Genomic DNA, 19,420 nt, shown 5'->3' on the forward strand with positions numbered 1-19,420 from the left:
TTTTAAAGTTTCCGTCACAAATTTTAGGTAACACGGCAAGACTAATTCATAATGGTCATTTTGTGGGTGATGGATTCCTTAAAACTACAACAAGCAAACAAAACAACAAACTTACAAACAAAACAAAAAAAAACCCAAACCCCACCATGTTTTAATAGGCAAGATGGTTGCATTGTGGGAAACGTAGGATGGAGGGTTTGATGAACCCATAATACAGGCCCCCCAAAAAACACCCTAGATATTGAAACCTTTGCTACTTTTCTTTTGTGACTGACAAAGCTTCACACAAGTGCACTATTGAATCACTGTATTCCTTTAACACAAATACAGATGCAGCAAAGTTAGTGCATCTTATAAAGACAACAACTTTGATACAGCTGCTGCTAAACTGACAGCTTCATTAATGGAGAAAACATCTGGATAGTAAAAAAAAAATGACCAGAATTGTATTTACACCAATAGATAAATGTCAGCAGTGACAGTGCAACAATTATTTTCTTTTTTAATTGATTAATAATTTAATCTATATTATTATAACATACTGAAAAATGCCCGTGACAAATTCCTCAAGTGTCTTTACAAACAGTCCAAAACTTAGCCTAAGACAAAAACATCTACAAAGTCTTATTATGGAGATGCAGGTGTTTGTAAATAGTTTCCAGTGATTAGGCTAATTGATTATTAAACAGACTAGTTGCTGATTAATTTTAAGTTAGTCAACTAATCAGTTAATCGACTTATGATTTTAGGCTTTAACGCCACACTTTCTTTTTTTCCTTTAACTTAAAATCATTATCCTGTGAGAACTTCCTCAAGTCTGATGCTAGTACTCCCAAGTTCTTTCATATGAGGAAGTTCGATGCCTCCACAAAGACACGGCTGCAACTCCGCACAATACAGCAACAGTTTATAAACTATCGTTTCATGTGTTTGCCCTGCTGTGTATATTAGTGTTTTTATTTAGTGTTTAGTGTGTAACATGGAGTGGACGTTGGCGTCTCGCTGCTGTCCGACAGTAACATTCTCACTGGCACACAGACCTGACCTAGAATTGCTACTTAGAATTCGGGCGAAACCATCGCGCCGGAGCGGAGGGGGGAGAGACGACAGGAAATCTTGACTGGGATGTAATGGAGTAGGACCACTGGAAAGCTCGGGCGAAAGGGGGGAGACATATTTCTATTTTATAATGTTCCCCTGATAATGTTGTGATTTGATTGTTGTACAATATGAATCCGTCGTGCGAGGAAAACGGAAATTAACCCGACATTCCAGGTGAGTGCTCCTTTTCTCAAATCCAGGTGGAAAGTGTCGGTACCACAGCTCGCCTCCTGGCAACGGGCACACGCGGGTCCTCCTCCCGGGGACATCTCACTCCGGTATCCGTTCTTCTCTGCCTCTGTCCCCGAAGGCTGGCTAGCAAACCCACGTCGTGTCTGGCCTGGCAGACAGCGAGCGCCCTTTCAACCGTAAATGCCGATTTCTCCAGCGCACCAGCAGCGGATTATTCACGATGTTTTCAGCGTGGTGTAAAACCCGCGGAGAAATATTGGTTTTTACCCCATTATACTGGAGGACCGCCCGTGCTTCGTGAAAATGAAAAAAGGATACAATGCAGCATGCATGTTCTGCATTCTTCGGGAGTACCACACCGCTGGTATTGTATTTGCTTTATTAAAAATGTGTTTGATATGATTTATAAACGCGTAGCGAGATTATAGGCCTCGGCTGCTTGATTGTGTCGGCCAGCCCTATCATCTGCCGAGCGATTTAATTGTTACATTGTTAACGGAGCTAGCACAACTTGAAAATGAACGTTTGCCTAAGGAGGGCCTGAATTGTTTTATTGGCACACAAAGCCTTTGAAATGAAACGTTTCGTGTGTGTTTTTCGTGTGCTTGTGGCCCGACGTCGTTGTTCTCGCTCTCAGCCGCCGTCCAGTGCCTCCCTCTTCGGGGAAGACTTTGTTTGCGCTGGCCGACGCTCCATGAATGCAAGTGCTGAAGTCCTCCCTTCCCCCCCAGTTCTCTGGCGAAACAGGAACAACTTCTTTTAGGAAAAAGAAAAAAAAAGTTCCTGGAGTTTCAAGCGCCATGGAATTACTTTGTCCGCCAAGAGTTGTCCAGTGAGGCGCTGAGATTTCAGGGGGGAAGTGTAGTCTGTGTGGCTGTTGTGTGCTTTACGTTTATTTGCGGAGTTTTAGGGTTTGTAGATGTGTCTGTGTGTATTTTAGGGACGACTTCCTCGAGTAGGCCCGTTTGTGAGTAACTTGTGTGGCATTGTGCTGTGTTACCTTGGCAAGACCAAGGCAGCTAAACATGGCAAAGAATGTGTTCAGTGTTTTTAGTTTTACCAATCTTTTTTTTTAGCTTGTGAGTGAAAAAAATCCACAGGTCCCACAGTGTAAAAAAAATTTAGTGAGAGACATCTGATACCTGGGAATTTTGTGAATTCACTCCCCCCTTATGAATAAAGTCTTGTTACCTTTCATGAGTTCTAGTAAGTGCCCCTAAGTCATTTTGCGTGGACTAAAAAATAGATTTCCCCGACTTCTTTCTCGTAATTGCAAAGAGCTGCTTCTGTGCTTTGCCTCCTTGATGCTGTTCTCCAGGGTGACCTCTGAGTCTGGAGGTAGGGGTTCAGTATCTTGAAGCATACCTGCCAGTCGCTGAGATTGAACCACAGACCTTCCTGTTACAGGACTCTGGTCTCGTCAATTGCTAGGCAACACTGCTGTCTGCACAGTCCTCCGGTGGTTTTATATTTATCTCGTCTACTGTCACCACTTCTACCTTATTTTCTTTGCATTACTGAGATGTAAAAAAAGTCACATTTCGCCCCCACAGTTGTAGTCTGCAGAAGGAGGATGCAAAGATGCAACGAAGCTCTTGGTGGAGTATCATACGCTCTTTTGTAGTCCCTCATGTGTACACCGGTCGATAGCTGAAGTATAAAAGAGTGTCTGGGTTAAAAAGGCGAGCATACACTGTTGCTGTAGCCCCTAATGACCTAAGCTTTGCGCTGGTTATGTGTTCGCTACATGTCGGCCTTGTCAACACGAGCGACTGAGTGCTTTTTCTTGCCTTGCCTTGTTGGTGCTTCACCCGATGAGCAAAGTTGTCTCCCCTCTGTTCCAGGTGTGAATGACTTGTGGCTGTAAGGTGTCGTGAGTGGGCCAGGTTCCTGCACAGCCTCCGCGGCTGACTGCTGGGAGGAGTCGAGTGGAGAGCAGACATCAGTGCCCAGGGGACCTGAGGCCTGGTTCTCCATATGAGGCCCTGCTGAAAGGGCAGGGGGGCTTCTGAGGTAACCCAGCTCAACTCTTGCTCTCTCTGTTTTTTTTTGTTTTTTTTTCCACACTTTATCACAGAGTTTTCTTTCATGCATACACATCTCCCCTTGTTTTGGGACTGACTGCGAATAAATGCTGCGCTCTTAGTCCCATTTTTCATTGCTTTAGTCTTCAAAACTGTAGAAATGACAAGAAGCAAGCACCACAAGACACGCCAGGACCATATCCGCAATCACCACCTGTATCCCATGTATCCCAGTACATTTCTATTGGTGTGCACAAAATTCACAGTTTTGTGCGCCTCAGTTTTCTGGTCATTGCTAGGTACATTTTCCATTGATAATTCCTGAATTGCAGCTTGCAGTTGTTTACACAGCAGGCGTAACAGACTGATTTCAATGCACTCGTGAATGCACATGGTCACAGAGCTCACGCACTTTGACCATATACTTAAATATGGTTTTCACTGTGACATAAGCTACAGTTTACATGTGAGTTTGGTCACATATATGCAGCGATAAACTCTCCATAGTATTAGTTACTACTCTGGCACAGTCTGCGTCTGCAGTGAGGCTACATGATGCGGTCGTAAATCAAATGTTTTAAGTGTTTCTACAGATATACCTGACATATGTTTAGACACAATCGTAGTCCATTGAGCATTACTAAGTGGGCTAAGGTGACTAGCATACAACAGCTGATAGACAGCAACTAGTGTACTGCTAAAACTTTGCAGGGTAAACTCTTAAGAATTTCTGTTTTGCGTGTGTGAGTTGTAGACATAAATAGACGATTTTGACTGTTAAGGTCACAGGGTGCACCAAACGTATGTCACATACCGAACCGCATGTCCAGCACCAAGCTGTCCAGGACGAAAATGTGTACCGTTACATCTTTAACATTTACTGTGAGCTATTTTGTTTGAGTGTTAAATTTACTATATTGTGTCCTCACAAATCCCCACAATAGAAAGAAAGCAATACTATCTGCCAGGAATCCCACAGTGCATTGCATCACATTTATAGATATGAGAAATAATCAGTCATGCAGCACCATACTTGTCAGCGTGGATGCAAAATGATGATGATTAATTAGTGTCCGAAATCTCAATTTACCGCCCACTATGGAGTAAACCGCTGCGTTCCTATTGTGAGTCGTGAATGAGAGAATAAGGTCGTGATTTTGGATTTTGTAAAGCAATTATTTATTATACGCAGGAATCACTGAAGCGGAAAGAAATATGTCTGTCTGCTGTCTTTCCCTCAGTCACATTAAATGCATTTTCCCTTACTATAATGTTGTTACTGTTTTTCAAACTAAGACCCAACTTTTCTGACATTATCAAACGTGGCAGCAAACACTTCTTTCTTGCACTCAAAGACTTAACTGGTGCCATAACTTGAAAGCTTAACACTGCTCTGATGCAACAGTAACAAGCCAGGCACAGGCTCTTCCTAACATCAGTCACTATCTCTTTGACATTTATCTATGGATGTGCCCACATTGATAGCTGCAGTCTGATGAGAGAGGCCTTGAATTGTAGAGCGGTTACCCCTGTGCAACCACTCTTGATGCTCGGGGAAGCGGCTTGAGGAAAAGGACCTCGCTGCTTTGGTCTATCAGCGCGATGTTTGGTCTCATTCTCTGATCTGCACATGCTGAGGACACCACACGGTCAGGGCGCTCTTCCTGAGAACGCTGTCCACACTGTTTATTTATCTGCTATCTAATCTGAAGCGTGTTAACCAAAAACCACAGTGAGGTGAAGGACGCAGGGAAATGGATATTGATGTAAAGCGGCAAAGGATTTATTTTCTCCTCTTGTGTATTGGTCTCTCATGTTTCCGTGCATTTGTTTGCTTCATGGGTTTTCTAATTAAAACTCGCAAGGCTTGTGTTGTGTATGACGTGGAGGGATGTGTTGGAGAGGTGGTTTGTCTCATCGCCTGTGTAGTGGGTGGCAGGAGGCTCCTCTCCCCGCTCATATGCTAGATTAGACCCAAGTGTGTCTGTATTTTTTTTCTGTTGCTTGAAATGTTTATTTTCACGTTGTTGCTTCATTATAATCTTTTTTTTGTGTATTGGTTTGCTTATAAACTAAGAAGTGTTTATATTTAGCAAAAAGAGAATCAACTTCCCTTTTACCTGCTGTTATGAGTAAGACGTCCATTCACAAGTAAGGAATGCTGAATGACTCCTACAATAGTCAGGCCTCCATGGTACTGTAATTATGTAGTGTTCCCCATGGAGCAGGAAAAATACAATTTGGTTTTTAACCATCGCTGGTCTGCAAGTTTACATTCAGCTTGCTTGGAAGCTTCGAGTGATGCTGAATTATTTTGGTATTGCAAGGGAATTTCAACACTTCAACACTACTAAACTACTGCACATAACTTGCGGCCTGTAGGTCAGAAAGGATACCAGACGGCCCCCTGAACCGTTTTTCAATTCACAATGTCAGTAAATAGATTTACAGTGGAGATTTTTTTTTTTTAGTATTTTCAAGTACTTTAGGGTGTCAGAGTGCATAAAAAAGCATCAAATTAGAGCTTGTTAATCAAAATAGTGCCAGGGTAGGATCTCCTGCACCCCCTGCCAGAGGTACAGGCTAAACCCTGAATGTCCTTAAATCCTAGAAATGCCCAAGCGTAGACCTGAGCTGTGCAGAGCTGCTGTGACAGGCCCCTGGCCTCCTGTCATTTTGCAAAAGGGGCCCCTGGGCGAAGGAGCATCACTGATGTATCGTCTACTATGACATTAATGACAGAACATGAAAATATGTAGGGCTGTACCCGACTCTGAATTATTTCAGTTGAATCAGATAAGTCTTTAATATGAATATTTGTTGATTTGTTTTAAAGTTTCAATAGGGCCCAGCAGGACGTTTAATATGACAGCGGCATTCACTTAACATAGTACACAAGCTAACATCGCTAGCGACAGATCAGAAATCTGCACCTACATTTTTTGCGAACTCTAGGTAGGAAACAAAAACACAGACTATGTTGTATTAAGTTGCTGTGAGCTGTAAATTCACCACTTCCAAGCAGAAGAGAGAAGATAACGTTATCTCCCGGCCTTACTGTGGAAAGTTTCTCCTCCTCCGTGCTGCTGCATCGTGTCTGCAGTTGTCTGTACCAAAGATTATCGCGAAAGTTGAGAGCACTTACTCCGCAGCAAAATCAGCGACCAAAACCTGCACAGCACACTGACTAGCATATAAATAAAAAGACTGGTTGCCTAGAAGCAATCTCAGTCGACTGAGGGGTCTCAGATTTGAATCAAATGTCTGACTTTTAAGCAGCAGCCCTAAAAATATGTTATTATAATACACAAAAGGAGAATTCACAAATTTTATTTACAGAGGGTATTTTATACCTTTTTTTTTTAAAATAAAATTTACATTTGTTTCCCAGTCCTGAGAAAGTCTGCCTTGACTTTTGCAGTCAGATTGTAGAAGATATTTAAGAACTGTTAGATATAAAGGTATGCTATGCACGAATTCTTGGTTACTGTTTGCAAATGGTATCGGCAGCGAAAGTGAAAGTGAAAGCCAACCCCAGATTTACTGCTACTGCTTACTGTCTGGCACCTGGTAGCTACCAAGCTATAAAGTCCCGACCTCACCTGCGCGCTGAGCCCAGGAACGTCCCAGACACAGCAAAAAAACAAGAAAATACATGCAGAGGGTGGGATCTCTGCAGATAAATACACCACCACACACTTCTAGTGGCTCATAAGTGATGACTGAGGTGGACTACTTTTGTATCAGTCTACACATTGTTTTTTAGGAAAATCCCACACAGTATATCTTTAACCTAATGTTTGAGGACAAAATGTGAGATTTTAAGTTAATGGCAAATGAGGCTTAAAACAAACATTGGATGTCAATTTCTATTGATTTATTGATTGCTGCAAGTACCTTCCATTTTGCCCCGCCAATAGTCATAATGAGCAGCTGTCATATCTGCCTTGTCAGTCAAATAAGAAGTGATTTGATCTGATGCATTGAATTGGTATTTGCACTGATATTGACTTTATTAAATGAATGGGGACATCGGCCAGATGTGACCCTACCAGAGGGAAAGAAGAAATGTGACCTCCTATATATGTGTAACAATACATAGATCTGCATGGATAAATCTGTTTAGTGATCAACGACCCAATATTATCAATACAAAGATAAAAATTGCTACATATCGTCTTAAAGATACACTTTTATTTGAAATTCCCGTGGTACATCTGTGTCACCAATTCTGTCCAAGCACACCTCCTTCCTAAACCTTCAAACAGTACTAGCAGCCTACTGAATTGAATCAAATCAATCATGGCAGACTTGGCAATATCATCAATAATCGTATATAATATCGTATAGCCTGAAACTAATGATTTACACCCCTACTCCTAAAAACAATATAATTTAAGTCAGCTAGTCACTTTTGAGACAGGAAAAAAGTAAACTGGTATTGGATGGGTACTCTGCATAAGCTTGTACCCAGAGTTTGGGTATTAGAATTGGAATTCAGAGGGAGAAAAAGTAGAATCGATGTATCCTAAATAAAATAATTGAAAGACCAGGCTGCAAATTGCACAAGAAAGAGAGGACCAATAACAATAAAATGTAAAAGAAGATAAAATGGGAGACAAATGGGTGACAATAAAGTAAAAATGTGATTACAATATAGAAAGCATATGCAGAGAGAGCTAATGGATGGATGGATATTATTATGGAGGTACTAAAATAACACAAAAATCATTGTTTAATAAATAAGACTGTGTTGTTTTAGGAGTAAGAATGCCAGTTATTCAAATCTAAAACTAGTGTTAAATGTTATACATAGATCAAATGACATAAATATCCATTCTTAATATATAGCCATTCATTCCACACAGCATTCTCAGTGAGTAGAAGAATAAGTGCATCAGTTATTTTCTTTATTTATTCATTTGTTCACATTCGGGGCTGACCAATATAGAGCAGTCATCTCTTAGAAATGTTATAAAGATAAATTATAATAATAAAGGAAATTGGCTACACGAGGCTGCAGGACGTCATTTTAAAACAAATCTTTTAGGACTCCATGGACCAGTTTCTCGTAGTAAGTCTTTACAGCTCAGTGTGGCTTTCCAAACAGTTGCAGCTATAAATATGAATGTGTTTTTCTACTCGCTGTATTTCATATCTTTTTTAGTGTAGGAGGTCTCCGTCTATGTGGATGTGTGGTGGGATTGTTGCCCATACAGGACCCACAGGGACGTGTCTGGCTGAGTCAGAATGTACCTATAATTCTGCTTTCATGTTTCTCTGCCGTGATTGACAGTTACTGCACAGACATGCTGCTCCTCCCACCTCGAGGGGATTGGTCCGCTCAAACAGAGCTGCTCTCAGGTGCAACCTGGGGGCCACGGTGACCTGCAATCACCCCGAATATCTGTGCTGAGATCAGCCAGCCAGGTCCACTACAACTACCAGATTGCATGTTGTCACTAGTTAGCGTGTTTTAACGTAGCACCATGTTAACCAGCAGGCGCTTAGAGAGAAAACTGCTCAGGCTGAAGTGTTTGAGTTGAGATTTTGGCCACTACACCTCCTGGGATTTATTTTAAAATGTTTTTTGTTCATGTGGCTATGCAACAGGTAGAAGATGAGATTCCTGACCTACTTTGTTGATCCCAAACTATTAGGTTCTTGTATATTCTGCCATTTGTCAATTTACCGTAAAATTTGGTGCATGTGAGAAGGTTCAAAGAGCTTGGTTTTAATTTGACTGAGTTTGCTAATTTTATGAAGCAGTGATAAGCATCAACTGTGTCAAATCTTCATTATCAAGTGTTCTTTGACGACACTGTCAGTGTAAATGAGCAGAAGCTTCTGCTATGTTGAATCCTTTATGTTCTTTGGTTGAGTGCCTGATAAGTGATGCTGTGTATGTGACAGTGCTTTGTAGGAAGTCTTCACATCAGTATGTGAGAAAACAAGCAAAGTTTTGCTGGGCTGAATGGTTTTTAAACACGCTGTCTGTTTATCATAGACTTTGATGTTTTAAATGATATCACAACAAGATTTTTGGAAGTTTGAAATTAGTTAAACACTAGATGATGGCTTAATTTGAATAGCCTTAATTTGCAACTTTTATGTTGTTGCATATTAAAAGTTGTTTGTTAACAAATGAAACTGCAAACATTGTTTTGGTTAACTGGTTCATATTGGATTTTATTTAAGTGTAACAACCAGTGATTCTGATTTTGCCGCCAGTTTGTTGACACGTCTTTGCGTTTTGCAAAGAGAACTAAAAAACTGTATGAAGCTGCGTAGGGGTGGGTGATATGGCCGTGATATGTATCATGATATATGTTAGGAGTAGGCGATATGGCCCTAAAGTAATAACACAATATTTCAGGGTATTTTTGCAATAACGAAATTAGTTTAACAATTTGTTTTATTATTAATTAAAGAACATAGAATAGCAACAAAATAAGTGATAGTTTTACATGTTAACCAAACAGTTTGCCTTCAGATACTCAGTTACAACTAAACAAAAATGATCTCTCATATCATTAGTTTTTAAACAACAGTAACTCAGAGTGAGACTCTTATTCTGTATACAATACTTATAGGTAAACGAATTAACATGTACCACAATTTACACATTTAAACAGCTTCCAAATACAAAAAATGTCCCCTGGGATCTATATATATATAAACCAACAGGTGATTTCCTTCTTTTAGCAAAATCCTAAGTGATCGAGTTGGTTTCTTTTTCCCACCAGCACCTTTATGCTCTGAGATTTCTCCTCTAATCATCACGCTGTAACCTGTGGCAGGCTGTTATGATACCAGAACTATCGCACATTCACATGTATGTAGTTTGTTGTCGAGCCGCGAGTCATGTAGGTTTACATTACAAAAGGTTAATGACAAAATCATTTGACGACACCGACTACCGTGTGCGCACAGCGAGAGAGGAGAGGGAGAGACACTGTGCAGCTGCCAGAGGAGCCGCTGAATGAGTTCCCTCATATCTCAATAAAAGAGTCTGAGAAGTCCGGGGCTGTTCATAAAACATTCGGGACGCCACAGTTTATTCCACGCTACTGAAGCTGCTCCTCTTTTTGGAATCACTGTGTAGTCGCTATTAATTTCGCTTTCAGCCATGCTTGTTGTTGCCGTGGGTAACAGTATGACGTCAGTGTCAACAAGTCTAAATATTGTGAGTATCACAATATGAATTTTTGTGAAGGAGATGATATGGCGCAACCCTAGTATATGTCATTTTATCAAACAGTTATGGTATATTTCTGTATATTCAATTTGAAGAAATGGAATAGAATATAGATTGTGGGTATAAAACCTCATTTTCCGTCTATCTCAGATGATAACACTCTTCCTGCGTGATATGTCACTACGTAAAATTTAGTTCGCTTAGCCACACTTCATTTTAGGGCTGCGCATGAAACAACAACTTCCAAGCTAGCAATCTACACGCTAAGATGTCTTTCAGTGTTTTATGTGGCGTTTTCTTTTGCAGGGATTTAGCCATTTTAATGCCAGCAGTAACCTCTCCACCAATACAAAATTAAAAGTGCTTTTCTGACATTATTTTAAGCGGGTATCGTCCCTACATCATGGGCTTAGCGCCACCCAAGATGACTGATTGATTAAAAGAAATACAAACAAAACAGTGTGCGAAATTATGAGGGGTTCAGCTAGACCTTTCTCCAGTACTGGCACAGCATGAAAAAGGTTTTGGCTTTGTCAGGCTTACAACAATACTCTCCCTCTCCATGTCTGCCTAAATTGCGTTACCCAGCTACATTCACAAGAATCACAAGATCACGTGACAGTCATGAGATCATGCGCGACTCCTGCCTTGATTTGCTACATAGCCTGCCATGGTAAAAACGCTACTGCCAAATCCCTACTGCCACATACACAGACATATCACCCAACCCTACCACTCAGCTGCTTGTAATTACAGTCTGATCAATATGGCGTGAACAAGCCATACACTACATGTAGTAGTTATTTTCACAGTATTAGTCCATCACTATGGGTGGCAATCAGCAGGAACCTCCCAATAAGGCATGTTATGATCCATGAGGTACCAGTGCCACGAACATTCAAACATGTATTTTGATTTCTAGAGTGCTAAAATCCTGTAATGTTGTGGTTTGATGAGTTTTTTTTATGTTTTCCTGGTTGCCTTTTTTAATATTGGATTATGTGGAGCAGATAATTGGAGGCAGTGTGTTGTCAAAGTTACTGGGATGTGTCAGGAGGAGACTGTTGGGCAGGCAAATCAACAGAAGCCCTCCTTTCTGCTTCCACAGTGTTTAATTATGGATAGTGGTGAGCTGAATGTGCCTGCATGTTGGGTGTTTTACTCCCTTATTTTATTTTGCTTACAAACAACGGTAGTCTTATCACAATTCAGGTCTTCTTTTTTTTTAAAAAAAATTTGTGACTTCCAAAGTAGTGCCACACCTTAGATTTGAACAGCTAAAATCGTTATCCTCCATGTTTGTTTTCGCTCACTGTGTAGTAATTTGAGCCATGTGCTTATGCTCATAAACAGAGGAAGTGAATGTATTTTCTGCGCCGCTCAATCACTTTTACTTTACTTGAACGTAACGAAAAACCATGATATGCCTCATACATTCAGTGCGAAGATTTTAGTCCTTATAGCAATACAAAATTGTCACATTCCTTGTCTTATTCCTGCCACCATTGAAAGTTTTGAGCAACTACGAGAGCTAAACAACTTTACAAGAGTAGTACAATAAACAAAGTGTAACAACATTATCATCTTTCCTGAGTAGATAAGGTGTTAAGAGTAAAGGAGAAAGTCCAGTGTGTCTCTAACATCAGGATTAGTTGACTGATTGCATTTTAAGCCACAATAGTTGGGTTGCATGGGTAATATACTGTATGCTTTCAACATACAGCATGTGGGTAATGGCGGGGTAGACGTGTCTCGTTGCAGAGCATTCATAGTTTCAGAGGCACGCAAGCTCAGTCTCGTGGGAACAGCAGATGCCATAAACTTGTAGAGCAGTTTTCAGTGCATCTCAGACATTATTAGGACAGCTAACAACTGCCGCATGTGGGTATTTCCATGTGCAATACTATGGGTATGTGCACGTATATTGCTCTGTGCTTGTATATCTAATTCGCCAGGTCTTAGCCAGTGTGTTTAAAATTCCACGGGAATGACACACAAGTGCAAACTGGGGTAATTCAGGGACACAATCTGGCTCGTATTCTCTCCAGAGTGCTAATTTTGTTGTAAGATAGAAGAGGAGACGGAGCGCATATTGTGTACGCCGCGTGTTTGTGAGTGTTCTGTTTTGAGTAAAATATATCTGTGCTCGTTTGATGTCATGCCAGGTCAGTGGAGATGCCTGAACTGTGTCACATGGTCTGACAGGCTGAGAAGTCACTTTGTTTCTGTTGCGTAGTGATTTGTAATGTACAAAAAAGAATCTATGGAAAAAAATATTTTGGGCTGCACATCTTAAAATTTCGTTCCTTTCTTGCTTAATGCTCTTAGTGCTATAAATTGAGGTTTTGCACAGCGTGAGCTGTATTGACTGCTGCCTCTAATGTGGGTATTTGATGTTTCTGTGCTGTTTGTTGTGAGCTTCGGTATCAAGTCATTAATGACACTTGTGTAAGAGTGTAATATATTGGCAAGTGGCTTGTAAGAAGGGCCTTTTGACCAGCGAGCGAGGAACGCAAGCCTCCTTTACGCTTTACCGCAATGGTCTGCTCGGCCTCTGAAGGGGCTGGCCGTTGGGATTTCCCACAATGCTTTTAGCCACAGGGAGACGTCCTCCCAGCATGAACAAGGGAGGAATGTGGCCCGAGTGTGGGAGCGACCGTCAGGATGGAGGGAGGGAGTCACGGACCAGAGAGCATGGTCAAGGGAAGGGAGGAAAGAAGGGGTATGCACAGAGGGCAGCAGAGTTTCTCTTAAGCAAATGGAGTTTCTGTTTGGCTTCTCATTTTTAGCAACAAGTCAGAGAAAGGAAGTGTTGCTCTGCTGGAGGTTTTAATGTGTTCAAAATTTGGATCCAGAAGAAAACCTTCCCCAACACAACGTTAATTTTTTTTGGTCAGAAATCCACTTGCCCATAGTCAATTTTTACTCGCCCCTGCACAGATTGTTTTATTTATTAGAGGTTACACCAAAGTTTAAAGTTAACTATCATGAAAAACAACCCTGTTTTATCTGCCTTGCTTTCGAACTTGCAAGCTGCACAGTACTGAGTTACTTCACCCACATCCTCTTAACTCTGTCCAACTAGATTCCTGTTTCCAGGATAACTGAAATGCTTGTGCATCAGTTCAAACTTTGCCATAACTACCTGCCATTGTCTCACACATGCCCGAGTTGTGGTGTGCATATGCAACTCTCATCAGGGGTGAAAAGGAAGCAGGATGGCTCACTACTTCTTGGCTATTTCTGTCATCGACTCCAGAATGTGTTAAATTCTTTTTTACCTTTTGCCTGATTGGGCAATTGAGTTGCTAGATCTATTAGCCAAACATAGTATTTTACTTGCCTTGCGTAATCAGCAGTCTTTTTTGTTAACCCCTGCAATGTGCATAAATGAATGTAAAAAAGCCACTCAATCCAAAAGGGATCCAAAAAGATTCAGACCAAGTCTGAAGTAGACGTGAGGATGATTAGGACCGTATCTAAATTGTGGTTGACCTAAACAGACCCAAATAGAGACCACAGGCAATTAATTGGTGTTGCAGCATGATGGGCCACAAGTCAACAAGTAGCTGTAGTCTAAACAGTTTTCTCTCACCTAAAAAACATTTTCCTCTGCAGTCTGACACACCGGATAATCAGAGCAGATTGCAAATTGGCTAGGATCCATTCGTGTATTAGACATATTGATTTATAAACCCAGGACCCTACTGTATCTGAACCCAATTAGATGTAATACAATCTGAACCTTGCTCAACTTGGGTCCAAGGACAGGGTCAGTATCTGAGTGGACCAATGAAGTGCTCCGCTTACTACTGATGAATCTCAGGCAGAAAACCCTGGTGCTTCACAGTAGCCACATTTACACTGCCTGTGTAAGGCGGGAATATTGCGCCAGTATTTCACCACATTGTTTTGTATATAAGGTACGATCACAGAAAGGAGGGGACAGAGTTATCTCGTCTCTGTGCCTGAAACTGAGGTAGTAACAGCCTTGAAATGAGGTCTTTGTGAATTGTAAAGCTGGAAGGACGTGACCATGGGTGGAACAGGTGTGAGGTTTTGATTACGTATTATGCTGGCAACCCACAGCGGGAGATTTAAAAAGCAGCTGTTAGCAGTTAGCGGCTAATTAAAAAATGAAACAACGGCTGTAACTGTCTGCAAATCAGTGAGATTTGGGAGCTCCTTACCTCCCGAGTAGAGGAAGAGATTAGCTGCCATATTACAGAGAGGGTAAATAATTGTAACTGATGTTATGCCATCATTGTTGATGAGGCTAATGACTCCTTGTCTATCTTTCTGTAGCTACCGTGGCCATGGCTTGCTATGCTAACATTTGCAACCTACTGGCATACAACCAGTTTGTGGGTTAGCAGTTAAAATGTTAAGCAAAAGACAGCGTGATTTATCTGTCTATAGACGGAATCTTACATCCTCAAGATTGTGCACATTGTGTGGGTATTTCTCTTCACAAGTCAGCCTCAACTTTGCTTATATTTTTTCACCCTGGTTTTTATTGCTAGCACATATGCTGCTAGCAGAGGAGAGAATTTATAGCCACGTCCAGTCAGTTGAAACGTTTTACACTCAACCTTCTGGTACAAATGCTGTTTTAAAATGTTTTTTTTTTATGTTAATGCCTTTGTAGAGTCCAAAACTTTAAATATATGCCTTACGGTTTAATTTTTATGGTAACTAAAATCCAAGGTAAATGTGATATTAATCTTGTATTTTTTTACATTAAATTTTTGGCAACATTAATCACACAGTGAGCATTTGATATCGGCATATCCCTAATTTGCACCCACGCTTGTTGTGTTAGAGAAATAATGGCACATTGTTGCCGGATACTCAGTCTCTTTGTCTCATATTGAATAGGAAGGTGAGTGTGTGTGTGTGTGTGTGTGTGTGTGTGTGTGTGTGTGTGTAAGAAAGACACACCCACTTAGCCAGAGATCCAGAGACGCAGGGCAGATGGACAGAGATGGAAGTGCAGGGTGAAGTGTGTTAGACGGAGATCAGAGCAGGCCGGAGTGCTGAGTGCCAGTCCTGCTGCTGGAGCTGGCCGCCACACATGGCACCGTGCCCAGGCTACGCCAGCAGATGTGTCACTAGTGAGTCAGCTGTGTGTGTGTGTGCGTGTGTGTGTGTGTGTGTATCTCAGACACAAACACCCACCCGCTCACTCTGAAGAGAGCAACTTGTGTAATAACCCCCCCCCCTCCTCCTCCTCCTACGGGTAAATCTGTATCACACCCCTTTCCCATCCTCCTGCTTTCATTGCCACTTCCATCATTGTGATGGACACGGCAAGGCTTCTGTCACCACGATATGATATGACAAAATGTGACATTACACACATGTCGCCTCCCTGGGGATGGAGGGGCATCGTCTGCGGACCACAGGAAAGGATGAACCCGAGGATGTGCAGGACACACAGACAAGTGGAGAGACAGCTGATACAGGGGGGAATGTTGGTGAAAGACTAACACACACTTACGTGAGCAGAAGAGAAAACCTGGGTGGAGACGGGCGGAGATATGAAGCTATTGTACTCTGGGAGCAGTTAAGAGTTTGGAGAATGCGGAAAGGTTCATTGTAAATATTTGCATGGCTCTGAGCTCAGTCATTCTTGTGCGAGTGCAGTTCATGTGTGAGCGCCCTTGTTCCTGTCATGGTAGATGCATTATGTCAAATGTTACGTCCGTGGCGTCATAGCTCTATCTTTAGAGACACTTAGCATTCCTAACATTCTGTGTGTATCAAGCATGAGTCATGTGTTTTATCTGCAGGGTGTGGCATGTTGGGATAGTGTTCTCAGGAAGCCACCTCAACAGGTGAGCATGCAGGTGTTTCCTCAGCCACGTTGGGATGTCCAACAGATCTTTATGTGCAGGGCAGCAGAAACCTTGTTTTCTGTTACTATCCTTGCATTTTGTTGTGTGTGTAGTCAGTTACTGCTTCACCAGACAGGTATGTGTGGGAACTAGCTGTAGTAAGGAAGCTGGTTCTGTTGATACTATCCAAGTTAAAGCTAACCTCTGCAACTTAAGAATAAAGACATACCACATTCAGTTTCACACAAGTTAAGTTTAATTTATCAACAATAAAAGGCACACTGCCTCAATTCAATAGACTCTGGCTTTGTTTTTACAGTCTTTGTGTGTGTTCGGGTACAACCAGTCACCAATGTTTGTTAACTTCATGAGTCATTTACTGACTTTATGACCCTGCTCTCTAAAAACACAAACACATTTAGTTGTTTTATCAAGAGTTAGTACTAAATTCTGCACACCAGAAAGTTTTATATACAGGTGTGTCGAATAAAACCCAGTGTGAAAGAACAATTATATCCAGCTCACTGTTGTACTCACTTTATTCATGACGTTTCAGTCTTTAGATCCTCATCAGGCAAAATGTAGGGATGTGTGCAATCAGTCGATAAGTTAAACGTTGATACCCTCGCCATTTGGTACCTAGTCGATTAACTTTATGCACTGAAATGTCATAAGATAAGACTTTGTTAATTGTGTAAAGCGTAAATTTACGTGAGAGCAGCTCAAGATTTAGAAGCACTAGAACAATGGGAAAAAAGTACAAATTAGATGAATTGAAAATAAAATTATATAAAATCTATATACACAAATTTATATACACTACCTACACATGTCTTTTTACTTTTAATTAATTTAATTTCTAATGTTAACAACGCGTAAAAAAACACAAAACCCAATTGGCCTGTTCATCCTGCCCCACAAGTAGCGAGGTGAAAAGTGGGACAAAGATGACATTATCTAACACCAGCGCAGTTTGGCAGTATTTTGATTTTTATATAGTGTTAATAAAGAATGGTGCAAAGTGCCGCACATCTCAGCTGCATTTATAACATGGTTCACTTATTGAAAAATGTGATTAGTGCTTTTAAATTGCTCTTGTAATATATGCAGTATTTTCTTACTCTTAGACTCGGAAGTCAAAGAGTCAAAGTTCCATTTTAGTGTCAGGGAAATTAGTCATTGGGAACATACCTAGTAAAAAGCATGATTCATATCACAGGAGTAAAACAGGAACACAACGTAGTACCTCGCGGGAAGACTTGTCTGTTTGTTTCCTGCTTTTGATCCCGTTACACCTGCTCTCAAGACACTGATGACGGCAATAAAGCGTTGACTCAGGAGGATTTTTTGGATATGTACTAAATTTCAATGTGCCATTATCTCATAATTACCATCTGTGCCTGCTTTTCAATCAAAGAAACTTGGCTGACTTTAAAATTTGTATTTATTTCATTGTTATTAAAGCAGTTTATTAAGTAGTTTGACCTGAAATGCATTTTCAGACATGAAATTGATGCGTAATTTCAGACTGGCTGCTATTAGACTTCCATACCTGATTGGGCTTTTGTCGCAAAGCTTTGGCGTAATAGTTCATACGTGTCATTTGATGTGAATGATTATTTGGTGCATGCAAGTTGCGCCCTCTTGTAAAGAGATGGAGAGGCTTTTCTGTTTGAGAGAGCTGGCTGCTGCTGCTGCTTCAGACTGCACGTTTCCTCGCTGATGGCTGTGCGTTTTTTTTTTTTATATTCTCGCAGAAAAACTGCGAGGAGAGGTGAAAATAATGTGTCTGATATTGGCCTAAACAAATAATGGACGAAAGAAATTCTTGAGATGGAGGCCGAGCAGACGGAGAGCGCGTAGGGGAGCTCGAGAGCGAGAAAGAGAGAGAGCAATACTCCATTGTGACTGAACTGCAAAATGGGATTTGCATAAATAAGGCTGAAACATCAGCAGGCCCTTTTACAGCCAACAGCAGGGCTGAGATGAGGGGAAGAGAGTTGGTGTGTGTGTGTGTGTGTGTTTGTACTTGTGTGTTTTTCCCCCATCTTTTTAAAAATAATGTCTTTGTGGTATTGCTGTGTTTAAAATTTAAGCTTGGGTTGGCAGCAAGGTCAAGGCTCCTCTCCTCATTCACACACCTTTAAATCCCTGCCGTACCAGTGGATACTCTACTGGTATAAAGCCTCCCATCTCCCCTTCAGAGGAATTTGGGTGACGTAGCAGGGAAGGTCTACTCTCTACACTGCGCTCAGCCAGCGTACGATGACTGTTACATAAGCATGAAATGAAATGCTCCCTTTTAGTGCCACCCGCATTGGAAAACCCAAATCTAATTGAATTGAACTATTTTCTGCCCTCTTTTCATGTGGAACCTCATATTTATATCAGAGGCAAGAAGCTCATTTTTAGAGCCTCATTATACTGTTTTCCCATTAACTTGCATGCACTGCAGCTCCCCGTGTGTGCTGTGATAGACAGTTCAGCGTCTTTACCGGAGAAAGAGGAAGAGAAATCTCTGTGATTACCTCTACAGTGTTTTTGTTATGTGCGCGCGCAGTGGGCTGCAGTGTGCATGCCTGATGTGTGTGTGTTCGTGTGTCATAACACGTTCCCTATGACAGTCATGTCAGCAAGCTCCCCAATTAGTGTCTCGTTAGCGTGCGATTGGAGGGAAGGGGTGATTGACAGGTCCTGCTGTTTGCGTCTGTATACGTGCATATACTCACATTACACACATTGGTGTATGATTGGGGTTTAGGTTTAAATAACACCCCTCGAGGGCATGCAGGCTAGTTAGGGCTGAGTGAGGCAGGGGGCTGGTTCTTTGATATAGTAAAATGAAATCTCCCTCAGCAAAATGAACACATTTTTCAATGGACTTCAACGGAACGCCATGTCTCAAGGCCCTTGTGGTACAGCATCTCGGTCAAGGCTGGTCTCTGTCCTCGCACCACAGTGAAGGAGTAATCTCTCCACTTGAGTCTGGACAGCAGAGCAGCTGCTCATCCACATTCAGCCACTTGCACTTTTTAACTGTACCTAGGCACCCTGTTATGCTTCTGACA

At 41.4% G+C, this 19,420-nt stretch overlaps 1 protein-coding gene across 2 annotated transcripts in view; it reads left to right on the forward strand.

Annotated features, from left to right (window-relative positions):
• Nucleotides 1-1,085: 1,085 nt before the first annotated feature.
• bcl9 (BCL9 transcription coactivator) overlaps nt 1,086-19,420 on the forward strand; it is a 35,511-nt gene continuing 17,176 nt past the window's right edge. The window contains exons 1-2 of one of the 2 annotated variants that reach the window (XM_033615105.2): nt 1,086-1,275; nt 3,138-3,306. The gene's annotated coding sequence lies outside the window, so the exon portion shown is untranslated. Of the gene's footprint in view, nt 1,276-1,342; nt 1,658-3,137; nt 3,307-19,420 lie in introns of those variants that run through there. The other variant, XM_033615114.2, reaches the window with a different exon arrangement.

Source organism: Epinephelus lanceolatus, chromosome 14 (assembly GCF_041903045.1).
Source record: "Epinephelus lanceolatus isolate andai-2023 chromosome 14, ASM4190304v1, whole genome shotgun sequence".
In the NCBI taxonomy this organism is placed as follows: Eukaryota; Metazoa; Chordata; class Actinopteri; order Perciformes; family Serranidae; genus Epinephelus; species Epinephelus lanceolatus.